This window comes from Piliocolobus tephrosceles, chromosome 12 (assembly GCF_002776525.5).
Source record: "Piliocolobus tephrosceles isolate RC106 chromosome 12, ASM277652v3, whole genome shotgun sequence".
In the NCBI taxonomy this organism is placed as follows: domain Eukaryota; kingdom Metazoa; phylum Chordata; class Mammalia; order Primates; family Cercopithecidae; genus Piliocolobus; species Piliocolobus tephrosceles.
The window spans coordinates 93051891-93064639 of record NC_045445.1 but is presented as its reverse complement, the minus strand read 5'-3'; the positions used below and the strand labels follow the sequence as shown (position 1 = coordinate 93064639).

Here is a 12749-nt window from a genome sequence, read left to right as displayed (position 1 = left end):
TTGAGTATGTTGCATGATGAGAAATCACACACTAGGGACATGTTATACAGAAGTGAAGGGTTGGAAGAACGGAATGTTGTTCAGTCCATGGAATTATTGGCATTCATTCCTGTGTTTCAAATGAAACGTAAGATGCTTTTCATGAAAACTGACATACAAAAAGCAATTTGATGTTCTGCAACTGCTATGAAAACCTAAGCCATTTGTTTTAGCTATTATAGCAGGTTGCATAATATATTCATTTGGCTGCCCAATCAGATTGTTTTATAATATTACCTGGGTGGGGCACAAAATCCTCTTTTCCTGGCCCTGGACCATAGATCTACCTCCACATGGCATATTTCCTTTCCTGGGGTCAGGGGTGGGGAAGGGGGCTTTTCATCACTTGAATTTGGACTCAGCCTCTCTTTTAAAGATTGTCTTTATATTGAACACCTTTTTCTTTTCAACCCTGCTTGAATACTTTAGGTTACTATTTCCTGAGGCTGTCCATTCTCACTAAATTGTAGAATTCTAGCACCAAGAAGGATCCCGTTAACCATCTAGTCCTGCCCATCCCTCATATTTTACAGATGAGACAAATACGGGTCAGATTTTTTCTCTAGATGTTTCCTTGAGCCCTTATACACCTGCATGCTTATTCTCCTAGGGATCACATAATTTTATTTATTTATTTTTTGAGAGACAGTTTCACTCTGTCACCCAGGCTGGAGTGCAGTGGCATGATCTCTGCTTACTGCAACCTCCGTCTCCCATGTTCAAGTGATTCTCCTGCCTCAGCCTCCCAAATAGCTTGGATTACAGGTGCGTGCCACCACACCTGGCTAAGTTTTGTATTATTAGTAGAGATGGGGTTTCACCATGTTGGCCAGGCTAGTCTCAAACTCCTGACCTCAAGTGATCTGCCTGCCTCGGCCTCCCAAAGTGCTGGGATTACAGGAGTGAGCCACCACGCCTGGCCAGGATCACATTATTAAACCAAATTAAAGTTTGGTTGCAATATTTGTCTAATTTTATATGTTATTCTTCAGAAAAACTTTAGAACTCAAAAATCATTTACAGCTGATTAAATAGCAAGTAAAATGTACTTGTGGTCATTGCCACATAACATCAGGCACATACTTCTAACACTTCCATAATGTCTAGATTTTTTTTTTTTTTTTTTTTTTTTTGGAGAGGGAGTCTCACTCTGTCGCCCAAGCTGGAGTGCAGTGGCCGGATCTCAGCTCACTGCAAGCTCTGCCTCCCGGGTTTATGCCATTCTCCTGCCTCAGTCTCCCGAGTAGCTGAGACTACAGGCGCCCGCCACCTCACCTTGCTAGTTTTTTTTGTTTTGATTTGTTTTGTTTTGTTTTGTTTTGGTATTTTTTAGTAGAGACGGGGTTTCACCGTGTTAGCCAGGATGGTCTCGATTTCCTGACCTCATGATCCGCCCGTCTCGGCCTCCCAAAGTGCTGGGATTACAGACTTGAGCCACCGCGCCCGGCCTAATGTCTAGATTTTATTTACCTCATTTTAACTTGCAGTGTCTGTCTAGATCATGAACTCTCCATAAATCCAAGGACTGCCTGTAGTTTTCAAAATGACGTGTGGGTTTTTACTGTTATCATTGTTATTTCGATCAGGGCTTTTTCCTGACTTTGGGTATACAAGTTCCAAACTTGCATAATAATTGCTAACACAGTAGGCGATATCTGGGGCCAGTCTGTTAAAGGGGACCTCTGATGTAGCTGTAAGACAGATTGGTAAAGATGAACTAACTTAAGTTTAAGCTTATAATTCAGTAGTTGATGCAGTATTTCACAGTACAGCCCAAGCTTACTCATTTTCTTCAAAATTTGGAATCCTGATACTCCTTTTTCAGAGTTCAGAACTGAACTGCTCCCCTCAGAACTAAGAATCTTTTGCATTGAGACATATGATCTACTCATAAATAAAGGTTATCAAATATCTTGTTGAACTAATTAGGTTGATCAAATTAGGGTCCCAAATATTAGGGTCCCTGACATCTGAGCCTTTATCTAAAAATGTTTCTGTAACATAATGACAGCCTTTATGTTTGTTAATCGTCTATAGTAAAGAAGCAATTTTAACCCTATTCTCGTTTCCCTCTCCCCTCCAAAAATTGATAAAAGCTTCCCAATTACTTACATATGCTCTAAGAAGTGTCTCAGGATTCATTAACAGAATCTTATAGAGTACAGGAATTCAAATATAGCACAGTACAGAGTTTACCAAAAACACATAAAACTTTGCTAGATAGACAGTGAGGTGGAAAGGAACTAAAATGTATCTCTTGAATAGCATTTGGGGTTCAATTGAAATTTGTTGTTTTTACAACAGCAAAGCACCTTTAGCCTGGACAGTTGCTTAGGGCATCGATAGGATTGGATAATATTCTGGGATCTGTTGCAGCAGAATTCCTCTATCTGATGATCAACAGTTGAACATAAACTTCATAATTACGGTAAAATTTAGGAAAAACTAAGAGTGTGAAGAGTGTGAACTGATTGGGTAGATTAGGCAGAGTGCATTATGGGCAAGACAAAGATTTTCGATATTAATTTCTTTTAAAATAAACTTTTTATTTTCAAACAGTTTCAGATTTACAGAAAAATTGTGAAGCTTGTACAGAGAGGTCTCATTTACCCCACATCCAGTTTCTCCTATTATTGACATCTTACATTAGTGTGGTATATTTGTTACAATTAATGAAACACAATGATACGTTAATATTATTAACTGAAGTCCATACTTTATTCAGGTTTCCTTAATTTTTACCTAATATCCTTTTTAAAGAATTGTTTCGGCTAAGCATGGTGGCTCACACCTGTAATCCCAGCACTTTGGGAGGCCGAGACAGGTGGATCAAGAGGTCAGGAGTTCAAGACCAACCTGGACAATAAAGTGAAACCCTGTCTCTATTAAACATACAAAAAATTAGCCAGGTGTGGTGGTAGGTATGTGAAATCCCAGCTACTTGGGAGGCTGAGGCAGGAGAATTGCTTGAACCTGGGAGGCAGAGGTTGCAGTGAGCCGAGATGATGCGACTACACTCCAGCCCGGGTGACAGAGCAACACTCCATCTCAAAAAAAAAAAAAAAAAAATAAGTGTTTCAGCATCTTGTTCAGGATTCCACATTACATCTGGTAATCATATCTCCTTAGGTTCCTGTAGGTTGTGACAATTTCTTAGACTTTCCTTGTTTTCAGTGACCTTGACAGTTTTGAGAGATATTTTCCTCAACTGAGATTTGTCCATTGTCTTTCTCAGGATTAGACTGAGGTTATGAGTTTTTGAGAGTAGGACCACAGAGAAGAAGTGCCATTTTCATCACATCATACAGGCATACTTTGGAGACAATGCAGATTTGGTTCCAGATCACTGCAATGAAGCAAATATTACAATAAAGCAAGTCACACAAATTTTTTGGTTTCCCAGTGCATATAAAATGTTATGTTTACACTATCCTGTAGTCTGGTGAATGTGCAATAGCGTTATGTCTAAAAAACAATGTGCCTACCTTATTTTAAAATACTTTATTGGTAAAATGTTACTGGCACAAACACGAAGTGAGCACATGCTGTTGGAAAAATGGTGCCAATAGACTTGTTGGTCACAGGGTTACCACAAACTTTTAATTTGTAAAAAATGCAATATCAGCGAAGTGCAATAAAACAAAGCACAATAAAACGAGGTATGCCTGTATTTACATGACTCATCACTGTTGTTTAACCTTGATCACCTGACTGAAATAGTCATTGTCAGGTTTCTCCTCTGTACTCTTTTTTCCTCCCCTCCATACTGTAGTCTCTGAAAGGAAATCACTGTGTGCAGCCCATGCTTCCGGAGAGGGGTAAGTTATATGCCACACCCTTCAGAGCAAGTATCTTACATAAATTATTTGGAATTATTTTCTAAGGGAGATTATCTCTTCTCCCCCATTTATTTATTTATACAATATTTATATCAGCATGGACTCATGGGTATTTATTTTATACTTTGAGTTATAATCTAATACTACTACTTTATTTTATTGCTCGAATTGTTCCAGCTTTGGCTATTGAGAGCTCTTTTGGGTGATTCTGAAGTCCTTTTGACATACCCTCATCAGTTTTTTTTTTTTGGCACATCCTTACTTTCTGCCACTGCAAGATGTTCCAGGCTCATCTTGTATATTTTGTGGCCTACTCCTATAATCAGCCATTTCTTCAAGAAGTCCTGGTTTCTTTTACTGGAAAATTGTATTAGAAACCAATACCTGGGCATTAGGTATGCTCGTTGCTCCTGGGTTATTGTTGCTTCTAGGGCATCTCAGCTAACAGAGCAAGGAAACATATGTGTATACTATCCTATGTATATGCACATTCTATAAATATTTCTATATATAATCATCCAGATTTTTATTTAGCTAAACATGAGTTCATATTGATGTTTTCAACTCTAACTTGTTACCATGTGAATCATTCTGCTTCTTCCTCTTAGTTATATGAAGCCTCCCACACTAATACTGAGAAACCTGGCTCTCAACCTCTGTCATCTATTTACTTATTTTTTTAAATTCAGTGTGCATATATAGCAGTATCCGAATTGTTAACCTGTATACCCATGGGAAACAACTTTATCAACTACAGCACAATGTGTGTGTACATGATAGTAATATTTTTGAACTCCAACAGCTCTTAGAAACAAACTGGTCTGCAAAATTCTGGAATTAGGGATTTCTGTGATCTGAGTTCCAAGATTCTGGGGTCTATCCTGCCCCCAAAAAGTTTTCTCATGAACCAAACCATCAAGAATGTACCTAACCTTAAATAAGCCAAGGGAACTACTGATGCTCCACAGTTTGCTAATTCTTGTAGGAGGTACTGCAGAGTGATGGATACAGAAGGAACTGGGTGGGCCAAGTTTAAATAAACACATAGCACTATCTTTTCTCACTGTTAAATATGGCTCTCTCACAACGGTAATGCCACCCTGAGTTACCTCTCTTCTGTATTTTCCCAGGTCTCACTTGTTTGACCTTAGGCAAGTCATATCACCTCTCTGTGCCTCAATTAATCCATTTGCAAAATGGGGATCTCAATATCTACCTCACAGGAATGTTGTGAGGCTTTTCATAAATTGATGTTGGCAAAAATGATGAAAGATCTTTAAGTGAACAACCAAGTATTATAACCATTGTTATAATGATAGTTATAGTACCTTATATTTACCCTATGTAAAAGAGAAGATTAGGCTTCCTAGGTGATAAACAGATGGATTTGAGTCAGCAAGAAGGATAATTAAAGAGTGGCCACTGGAAGCAATATTATTTATTCTTTTACTTTTACTTTCCCTGTATCTTCTTTGTTACTAACAATAGGATTATCATCTGTTTCCGTACTTGAAATGTATTAGGACCTAAAGGAAGAGGTAGGCAAAATTTATTGCTTCAAAAGCTGTATTCTTCCCCCTTTGTCACTCTGCTTGAACCACATTACATGTCACATTCTCAGAAGCACAAAGGCAATTTTCCAGAGCCCTTTAAGCTTCGGCCAGTTCAGTTTCACCACTTATATTTTCTCTTTCCCAACTTACTTTACTCTGAGTAGTATAGGTAGGAGGAGGGAAGTTGGGTAGGGTGGTTGGGGGTGGGAGTGGGTTGGAAGAGGATGGGATTTATACCAGTGGCAGGGTATTTCTTTGTTCTCCAAACACTGGTTTTACTTTCCATTTCCTTTTCTGGTGTTGGGGTGGGGTCAGGGGAAGAGATATTATTTTGTCAACTGTTAAAAACTCTCCTTCCTTTCCTAGAGTCGCTACAAGTAACTGTGTTGGACATTACTTTATAACTATGCTGTATGCAGTGCTGTTTTCATTGTATTACAGAATTAAAAGGGGAAGAGACTTCCTAGTGGTGTCCATCCCTGTTTTTTGACAGGAGGTCACGCAGGTGAGCAGTGCCAGAAACTGGTTCTCTTTTTTTGTGTTGGGGAAAGGAGCCTGCAGTGAAAGGATCAGTTGGATTTTTTGTCGTTGTTAGTTTGTTTAAATAAATTATAAAACAGTATATTAAGCTTTAGTCTCTATAACTCTTATGTTTGTGCCTCATTATTTTAGTGCTTTAGAGCAACACCTTGTTTCTCCTCTATTTTATACTAGTTCTTGCTTCAGAGGCATGGCTTTGAGGCTAGGATCATGAGCAATCTCTCATAAACAAGTCTGTTATGAATCTGGAGATACTCAAGATTTGCCTCTGTTAGCATGGCCACTTAGAGGCTACTCTGTTCTACTTCAGAGACTCTCCCATTATGGCATCCATGCAGGGTGTGTGCTTGGGTACTAAGCAATCTTGTTCAGTTTAATTATTGTACTTTTTTATTAATAAAAAGATCTTAAACTTCAGAAATCATGGCTATTTTCTTGACTTTGTCTCCAATCTCTGTTTCTTCAGCATGACATGAGTAGATCACTTTTTTCCGCCAACCGGGTAAAGTTGTGATGAAACTACTGTGTAGTATCATGGGATGAAAAAGGAAGCCATGTTGTCTTAAACATGACAGTTTCTCTGTTTAATCATATGAGGTCCTCCCCATTTTGGGGAATCTATTCAGCCGTGTCCCTGAATGGAGCTTCATGAAGGCTTTGTGCTCCTTTTGTGTATTTCCTACAAAGGACTTGACAAGAGTTCATGGGATACAGACGTAGTTGGCTATATTTTCTTGCTCAGCTCTGCTCTCCTCACTATTTTGTTTGTGTTTTCCTAAGATGTAAGGATGGAAAGGAGGGTGTTGGGACAGCTTTAAACTTCAAAGACACCACAGTAAAAATTCTAGCCCTGAATGAAGATGTGGAAGTTGCCTCACCTTTCAGAGAAACTCTGGGAGAAAAGTAGAAAGAGGGAAATTCTGTGCTGGAGATTGAGGCCAAGAGCAGGAAGAACAAATTGAAAAGTGACTGTTCCTGGGGCTGCCAGAATGAGGTTTTCACTACAAATGATAAAAATAAGAAATCTCATAGTCTTTTTTACTCATTTCTTTATTCTAAGAGCCAATGTCATCCCTTTGGGCCATAGGCATTATCAATTCAATGCTACCAATATTGACTGAAAACCTACCAATAATCCAGTCTCCTTTCTGGTTGCTATGGAGATGAATAAAACCCAGTTCCTGCTCTAAAGAAATTCACTCCCTAGCGGAAGAGACCAGCATGTGAAGAAACACAGTAGTTTTTTAAGTGTTATCATGGAGATATGTTTAATATTTCTAAAGATTAAAAACATGTGAACAATGAAAGATACCATTAACAAAATTTAAAGATAGCCACATATGTAATGTGGGATTTCTATCCAGAATGTATTTTTTAAAATCCTACAGACCAATAAGAAAAATACAATATATAATAATTTAAAAAGAAATGAACAAATAATTCAGAGGATTACATGTATTCAATGAACATATAAAAAGATGTTCAATCTCATTAGTAATTAAGGAAATAAAATGAAATTGAACTATTTTCTATTCATTTGACTGGAAAATGTTTACAAGTTTTATAAGACCAAGTGTTGGCAAATGATTAGGATGGAGAAATTATAAATTACTGGTTGGAGATAAAAATGGTAGTCGTTTTGGAGGGGAATTTTTTTCATATTTATTATGACCAAAAAGGCCATATGCCCTATGTCTCAGAAATTTCACATGTTGGTGTCTATAGTAGAGCAACTCTCAATTATATACAGTTTAGTCCATATACCATAAATATGTTAATTTTAGCATTGCTTGTAATTGTGCAAAATTATAAACAACCTAAATACCTATCCAAAGGAGAATGGCCAATTAAACTATGGTATGTTATATTGTGTGATACAGTGCAGTAGTTTATAAAAATGTGGTAGATCTATACTAACCTACATGAAATGATCTTCAAATCACATTGTTGAGAAAAAAACCAAATCATATGGTTTGGGAAGAATTCATATGAACCAGATTACCATGCCTATGTATTGAGAGAAGTAAAGGGCCTGAGTTTGAGGGCTTATAATCAGTCTGTGAGAGTTCAGGAAGGAACTCCATGGGGCTGGTGGAGGATATGGTCAAGAGAATAGTGAATGCAAAGGTACCTCTTCTCTGAAATCTGCTATTGAAAATGCTTAGGAGTTACTTAGGAGAGTTAATATGTAAATTTATGTTTGAGCACACATGAGTGTATTAGCCTGCTTTGTCTATGAGGTTAGGAACAGTAACCTGGCAGAGAATGAGCATGGGTAGGAGACAATGGTACCAGGTACATTTTGAAAGGAACTAGGATAGGTCAGCAAGGGGAAGTTACATGTCCTGGTAAAAACAAAGCAAGCAATCATTGCCTCTTAGCGAATGCAGGCTATGAAGCCAGAACAGCTGAGGGTGAGGCCCAGAGCACATGTTTGGTACCCCTCACCAGATGAGGAGTGAAAGGAGAGCATACCTGCTTGCTTGCTTCGTTCTTCATGCTGGATCTCTGGATCTGTTGCTTTACAGTAATACTTGTGGGCTGGCTGTCTTCCCTTAGCATTTTCTCTAAATCATATTTTCAGTATAATGTGGCTAAACCTTGATAAAAGTGGATGATCATCTCTAGGTACTTATTTTCCTTTTCTTACTTTGGTTCTTGTCATTATGAAATATAAAAGCAGAGGAACAAATAAAACATATCTGCAATTGAAAGAATGATGATAGCATAAAGCTACATGTGTCCACAACTCAGGTTCAAATGTAACACATTTATTGCCCAGACCTCCAGAAGCATCCAGGCACCTCTTGCTTACCACACGATCTCCTCCCTCTCCTCAAAGGTAACCTCTATCTTATTTTGAGTGATAATTATTCCCTTCTTTGTGAAAAAAAATTTTTTTGCCAATGATGAATGCAAACTTAAATCATAGCTTAATTTTCCATATTTTTGAACTTTAAATAGATTGAATCATATTGTATGTGTCCTTTTATGCTTTATTTTTCTCAGAAATGGTTGTACAATTTATTATTGTAGACATTTGTAGCTGTAGTATTTTTATTTCCATAGCTCTGTGGTATTCTATTATATAAAAAACTATATTAATCACATTGAGCTTTGAAGTTCCCTTGTGTTGTTTCAAGTTTACAGGTAACAATGTTAAGAGAAACAATATTTCTATGAATGTTCTTTCAAATGTCTGAGGGTATACATGTGCAAGAATTTCTCTAAGGAAAATATCTAGGGGTGAAATCGCTGAGACAAAGGCATTTGCTTTTTTGTTGTTGTTGTTAGCTAGATTATGCAAAATGTTTCTCATTGCAGTTGCATGAACTTGCATTTCCACCAGCAGTGTATGAGGATTTTAATCTCTCTACATCTGTGCAAATATACGGTACAGTATTTTCTTAATTTTTACAATTTAATGGTGTATAAGTGTATTTTACAGGGTTTTGGCATCTCCTTGTCGACTAATGAGGGGAGAATTTTTTCATGTATTTATTGACCTTTTGGATTTTTCTGTTGAAGTGTCTGTTGAAGTCTATAGGGGATGCTATCATGTGCCTGCTGGATACCCCTCTCCAGGACAGAAGCACTCATTGTCAAGCTACTGAGAATGTTGGCAACAGATAGATCTCAGCTGAATTTCTCCCCAAGATAGGGCTTATCAAAATGTACATACCTTTCTCAGGGTCAGCCTGCATCCACTGGCTGTTTGATGTGAGTATATAAAGGCCCTGACCTCCATCCCAATTCAGGACGGCTTTGAAGGGCCATTCTAGCTCCAGAAGCCCCATAGGATGGTCTGAGGTCTTTGCTGTGACTGCATTGCAGTTCTTCCTTTCCTTGTGTCCTGTGCTGCTTCTTCCACTTCCCCATAGGTTCCGATCCTGAGATCATGTCCCAATGCATTTTCTATGTTATTTCTAAAATCACTACATTTCTGGCCGTGTGCAGTGGCTCATGCCTGTAATCCCAGCACTTTGGGAGGCCAAAGCGGACAGATCGCTTGAGGTCAGGAGGTCATGGTCAGCCTGGCCAACATGGTGAAACCCCATCTTTACTAATAATGCAAAAGTTAGCCAAGTGTGGTGGCTCGCACCTGTAATCCCAGCTACTCAGGAGGATGAGGCAGGAGAATCTCCTGAACCTAGGAGACGGAGACTGCAGTGAGCTTTGATTGTGCCACTGTACTCCAGCCTGCACGAGAGTGAGACTCTGTCTCAGAAAAAAAAAAAAAAAAAAAAAATTCAAATCGCTACATTTCTATCTTTCAAATTTAGATCTTAATTCATCCTGTAATTAATTTTTGTATGTGATGTGATAGAGGTCTTGTATCATTTTTTTCTACATGGATGATCAGTTGTCCCAGCACTATTCATTGAAACACCCACCCTTTCCTCAACAATATGCAGTACCATTTCTGTTACATTAAATAATGCAAGTGTCAATTTTGGGGCCTCCATTTTTGTTCGAATACTATACACACTGTTACTTATAATAGCTTTATAATTAGGCTTGATACCTGGTGGAGAAAATTGCATGAGTATCAGTTAAACCATTAATTGAGTAGATTGTATTTTTGTAATGTTAAATCAACTTTGCATTCATAGAATGAACTCACCTTGAGCGTAATATATTGTCCTTTATATACATTGGTATACATTTCTGAATTGGGTTTGATAACATTTAGACCATGAATAAGATGGGCCTGTAATTTTTTTTTTTTTTATGAATTGTCCTTGCCAGGTTTGAGGATCAAAGTTTTATTGGTCTCATAAAATGAATATGAGACAGTTCCAGAGTTTTCTATACTTTTTGGATAAGTTTAAGACTGGAATTATTTATTCCTTGAATATCTCAGAGTTTTTTGTGTGTGTGTGGGAATAATTCAGTCTATTAGCTCAACGTTTTGGATATTTTATTCTTTCTTGAGTTAATTCTGATGTGACATTTCTCCTGGGGATTTGCTGGTTTCACTACAATTTAAAATTTACTAGCATAAAGCTGTTAATAATTGCTTCATTTATTCTACAATTTCTTTTGAAATTTTTCAAACCTATAGAAAAGTTGAAAGAATATTGCAATGAACACCCTCATGCCCTTCATCCAAATTTACCAATGCTCATCATTTCGCCACATGACTCTTACCTGTTTATCTATCTATCCACATGCGCACACACACACACAAACTTTTAGTTGAACGATTTGAAAGTCAGTGGAATAGAGGTCATGACAATCGACCAATAAATACTTCTGTGTGCATCACTTAAGAACAAATATATTCTCCTACATAACCATAATGCATAATTGAGAGAATAAAAATAATTCCATAATTTTTAACTACTATAAAGTTATATTGAAATCTATCTAATTGCCCCTAAAATGCCTTTGATCTTTTTTTTTTTTTTTTTTTTTTTCCAGCCTGGGATTTGGTGAAGCTTTGCACATTACATTTGGTTATATCTCTTTGGTGTGTTTTAATGAAAATGAAGTATCTCGGAATTTTGTTTACTTATTAATGACATTGAATATTTTTAAGAGTCTCAGCCAGGTCTTATAGAATGTTTCTCATTCTGGATTATTATGATTGTTTCCTATGACATTCAGATAAAATAATTTTTGTTAAAATACTACATAAGTTATACTATGTAATTCACATTTCATCTTATGAGGTACATAATGTAAATTTATCTCAGTATTTGAAATGCCACATTTGATCACTGCATTAACTGACTTTCCAGATTTCTTCGTTGTACAAGTACATTTTCCTTATGTAATTTGTAGTAAATTATGGGATGATATTCTGTTCTCCAACAATTTCTCTGAGATTAATACCCGAGAGTACTATATTTTAGTGAAATGCTAAATGTGTATTGAGTTTTAATCATAGTTCTATGGTTTTATTTTTTTTTTAATTTCTAGAAATTTTATTTGATTATTGTATAAACTTGTGGGATCATTCTTTATACTGTACTGTTCATTACAGATATTTTAAGCTTATATTTTACCTCTTTAAATGTAACAAGCATAGTCATTATATATTTTTTCTCTGAGAATTCCAACATCAAGTTTTTGTGGGTCTTTCTCTACTATCAGTTTGTTTATGACAGTTCTCCCTCACAGTTCCTTATTCTGCTGTTACTAGTTTTTTTTTTTTTTTTTTTTTTTTTTTTTTGTGGTGAGAAGCCCATTCTTGAAAACTTATTTATAGGACTTCTTTTTTTATTATTATTATACTTTAAGTTCTAGGGTACATGTGCATAACGTGCAGGTTTGTTACATATGTATACATGTGCCATGTTGGTGTGCTGCACCCATCAACTCGTCAGCACCCATCAATTCGTCATTTATATCAGGTATAACTCCCAATGCAATCCCTCCCCCCTCCCCCCTCCCCATGATAGGACCCGGTGTGTGATATTCCCCTTCCCGAGTCCAAGTGATCTCATTGTTCAGTTCCCACCTATGAGTGAGAACATGCGGCGTTTGGTTTTCTGATCTTGTGATAGTTTGCTAAGAATGATGGTTTCCAGCTGCATCCATGTCCCTACAAAGGACGCAAACTCATCCCTTTTTATGGCTGCATAATATTCCATGGTGTATATGTGCCATATTTTCTTAATGCAGTCTGTCACAGATGGACATTTGGGTTGATTCCAAGTCTTTGCTATTGTGATTAGTGCCGCAATAAACATACGTGTGCATGTGTCTTTATAGCAGCATGATTTATAATCCTTTGGGTATATACCCAGTAGTGGGATGGCTGGGTCATATG

General features: G+C 37.1%; 1 pseudogene; it reads left to right on the top strand.

Annotated features, from left to right (window-relative positions):
* Positions 1 to 39: 39 nt before the first annotated feature.
* LOC111535896 overlaps positions 40 to 12749 on the top strand; it is a 51018-nt pseudogene continuing 38308 nt past the window's right edge.